Below are 4,171 nucleotides of genomic sequence, written 5' to 3' on the forward strand. Positions count from 1 at the left end.
GCACCTACCCGCTCAGGCCCTGCAGACAATACCCGTCACCTGGTCGTTTGCTGTGTGGGGTCTGGACCTCATCGGTCCCTTGCAGAAGGCACCTGGGGGCTTCTCGCACCTACTGGTCGCCATCGACAAATTCTCCAAGTGGATCGAGGTCCGACCCCTAACCAGCATCAGGTCCGAGCAGGCGGTGGCATTCTTCACCAACATCATCCATCGCTTCGGGGTCTCGAACTCCATCATCAATGGCACCCAGTTCACTGGGAAGAAGTTCCTGGACTTCTGCGAGGACCACCACATCCGTGTGGACTGGGCCGCCGTGGCTCACCCCATGACGAATGGGCAGGTGGAGCGTGCCAACGACATAATTCTGCAGGGACTTAAACCGAGGATCTACAACAACCTCAACAAGTTCGGCAAGCGGTGGATGAAGGAACTACCCTCGGTGGTCTGGAGTCTGAGGACGACGCCAAGCCGGGCCACGGGTTTCTCACCGTTCTTTCTAGTCTATGGGGCCGAGGCTATCTTGCCCACAGACTTAGAATACGGTTCCCGAGGACAAAGGTGTACAACGACCAAAGCAACCAGACCAGCCGAGAAGACTCGCTGGACCAGCTGGAAGAGGCTCAGGACGTGGCCTTGCTACACTCGGCGCGATATCAGCAGTCTTTGCGACGCTACCACGCCCAAGGGGTCCGGCCCCGAGACCTCCAAGTGGGAGACTTGGTGCTTCGGCTGCGGCAAGACGCCCGAGGGCGCCACAAGCTTACTCCCCCTGGGAAGGGTCGTTCATCATCGCCAAGATTTTGAAGCCCGGGACATACAAGCTGGCCAACAATCAACGCGAGGTCTACAGCAACGCTTGGAACATCCGACAGCTACGTCGCTTCTACCCTTAAGATGTTTCGAGTCGTTCATATGCCTCATTTTCTTTACATACACAAATAGAGTCTAACCGTCAAGGAAGGGTCAGCCTTGCCTCGGCAAAGCCCGACCCTCCCTCGGGGGCTAGAAGGGCGGAACCCCTCTGCGTCAAAATTTTCCTCGGTAAAAGTCTTTCTGCAAGAACATCTTTCGCGCTTTTCGACTTCTTCGATAGCGGAGTCCTGAAAACGACGGAGTACACGTAAGCGGCAAGGCCGACCGAGCCGAGGGACTCCTACGCCTCTGGGATACAGATACCTCACTCATCACCTTCCGCGATAAGTAACTCACGCTCGAATAAGCGATTCTGCTGCCGAACAAGTCTCAACGCTCGAAGACATTTCTGCCAGAATGATTTTCGTGCCTTCTCGACTATATCGATAACAGGATCCTGCGGACGAGTAAGAGTACACGTAAGCGGCAAGGCCGACCGAGCCGAGGGACTCCTACGCCTCCGGGATACGGATACCTCACTCATCACCTTCCGCGATAAGTAACTCTCGCTCGGATAAGTGATCCTGCTACCGACGAACAAGTCCTGATACTCGAAACAAGAGGAAAGGAAACACAGCTTTATAACACGACAACAAAGTGTTTAGGCCTCGGCGGCCGCGAAAGACACATGCATGCTCCAAACAAGACTGCTCCGGCAGAATCAGGCATCGCCCGGGGGAGGAGCGGCACCCTCGGCTTCATCTCCACCCTCGGCGAGATCTGGCCCGGCCCCGGGCGGCGACGCGAGCGGAAGGATCTCCACCTCGAAGGAGGATGCCAGCACCGTGCTTGGGCCCGTGACGGCCACGTCAAGCCTCTGAACCTCGGCTAAGGCAGCCTCGTCTTCGTCGGGTAGACAGTACCCCTCGCTGACCCGCTCCAGATCCACGTCATAGTGGGAAGCGAGCACGGCGAAGGCCCGCCTAATGTCGTGATGCAGCGCCTCGCGGAGTCTGCTGCGCACATGGCCGCCCAAGGCCCACAGGCGACTCTGGGGGGAGCTACCCGAGGGGACGTCATCGAGCCCAAAGACCTAGCAAAAGGCCGAGATAGCTTCGGACATGGCCACGCGGTCGGCCTCCTTCTGCCCAGGCGCCTGGGCAAGTACCTTGACGGACTCGTTAAGAGCTGTCTCGAACTCTGCAAACAGCCAAACAGGATTCTTCAGACACGAGTTGAGGAATGAAGCTGAATCAAAGTCACAAAGCGGCCGAAACATACCTTCCGCCCGGGCACGCTGCTCCGAGGCTGCGACTTGGGTGGACTGGGCAGACCCGACGGCCACGGCCAGGTCCTCCGCAAGGGCTCCGGCCCGAGCAGACACCTCGGCCAGCTGGCCCCTAAGGGCCTCGGCCCGGCCTACAGCCTCGGTAGCCTGGTTCCGAGATTGGTCCCGCTCGCCAATGACCTGGCCAAGCTCCAGCTGCCGCTGCTGCGCCTCCGTCCGTGCCGATGACGCCTATGCCCACGCCGTCGCTGCCTCCGCCTTCAGCTCATCGCAGAGCAACCGAAGGTCGGCCTCGGTGCTCGGTTGGGCGAGGCGTTCGGTAGCCTCGGTAAGCGCGGCCCTCAGGAACCGCAGCGAACCCCAGACATCGGTCTCGCGGCGGATGAACAGCGACTTGGCGGTGCTCAGATCCGTCAGATCCTAAAGAAGGGAAGCAGGGTGTCACAAAGAATGCCCTGGTCACGTGAAAGGTATGCCTGAAATCCTCACTTGGAGGACCCTGGGAACGTCCCTAGAAAGGATCTCCATGGTCGACCGAAGCGACCCCATCGCTGCCTCGGCATACTCACGGAGCTCATCCCGAGACTGCTCCTCCCACTCATCGTCAAGGAAGAAGAGGGGTTTCGAGGCACCGCGGGTCCAGAACCGGAGCGCCTACCCACGCCACTCATTGGGATCGCGCCGCGCGGGGATGAGGTCGCCGCTCCCCAAGACAGGCCGCGGTTCTGCGCACCCCTCCTCCAAGGCATCGGAACCCCCTCCAGTCGACGCATCGGGTACCACCTCGGCTAAGGAGGCGGGCTTCCGATCACCGACCTCGACAACAGCGGCCGCCCCCTCCTTATGGCCGAGACTAGGAAGGTCGGAGACGACCTCGAGCAGCGGCACCTCAGCCATCCCAGCATCAGCGGCGACGGGTGGCTCCACGGGCAAAACAGCGACGGCCTCAGCAGGAGCTGGTGCTGGCGCCGGCAACGCGTCAGGTGGGCTCAGGGCCGCGGCCACGCCAGCAGCCTCCCCCGGCATGATGGCCGCCCCGACGGAGGGGTCGGCCTGGGGGCTTGCCCCATGGCAACTCGTGCCGCCTGGGCCCCCCGCTTGAGGGCGTCTTGTGCGGAGGCCAGCCAACCGGCGTGGCACGGTGTGGCACTGGCTGCAGAAGCCGGCACCGTCTTAAGGGCCTTCCGGGGAGCCAGACCGGCCGAACCATGCCTCCGTTTGCTGAGAGGAAAAGATAAAGCAGGATCAGGACACACGAAGAAGGAGCCAAAACAGAGGTATCCTCAGATACTTACCCGCTCCGGACCAAGGCCAATCGTGCCTGCGGGGAGGCCCCTCGGGCCTCGAACCCCACAGGCACTGCCGAGGTTTGCCCCGCTACCGGCTTTGGCGCCGTTCCCGCCTCGGGCGCCCGGGGCGCCGAAGGGACGGCCCGCCCAGGCGCAGTCACGACGACCCAAGGATCAACCTCCTGTACAGTCGGCACAGGCGACTGCTCTTGGGGGACAGGCGGGTCGGCCTGACTCCCCAGAGTCACCTCAACTACCTCGGCCAAGGGGTCAAGTACCCCCTCGGCCTGCCCCCGCTCTTCGGACCGGGACCTTGATGTCCCGGCCCCAGATGCCGACGGCGCCAGCCCACTTGGAGGCTGGCTCGATGACCCCTGGCCCAGCCTCAGATCCGGGCTAAGGCCAAGGCGGGCCGCCATATCGTCGTCCTCGTCATCATCATCATCATCGTCATCGTCATCGTCGTCAGTCGTCTCTGGCGACGGCTCCCTCGGGAGCCCGTCCCTCTCCTGCCTTCGACGGCGCTTCTCCAAGGCGTCTCGAGCCCGCATCCGCTCGCGGGCCCGGGCCTTTTCCGCGTCCTTCTTCTCCTTTTTCTTCTCCGCGGTGACCCTCCGCGTGGCTCGATCCACCGCGTCCTCCGGGACCCGTTGTGAATCATCTAGGCCCCTTTGGTGATGTTTTGGTAATTAATCACAACTGCTTGTGGACTAACGATTCTTGGAGAAATAAGAATGCAGGG

The sequence above is a fragment of the Zea mays genome, chromosome 9 (assembly GCF_902167145.1).
Source record: "Zea mays cultivar B73 chromosome 9, Zm-B73-REFERENCE-NAM-5.0, whole genome shotgun sequence".
Taxonomy (NCBI): Eukaryota; Viridiplantae; Streptophyta; class Magnoliopsida; order Poales; family Poaceae; genus Zea; species Zea mays.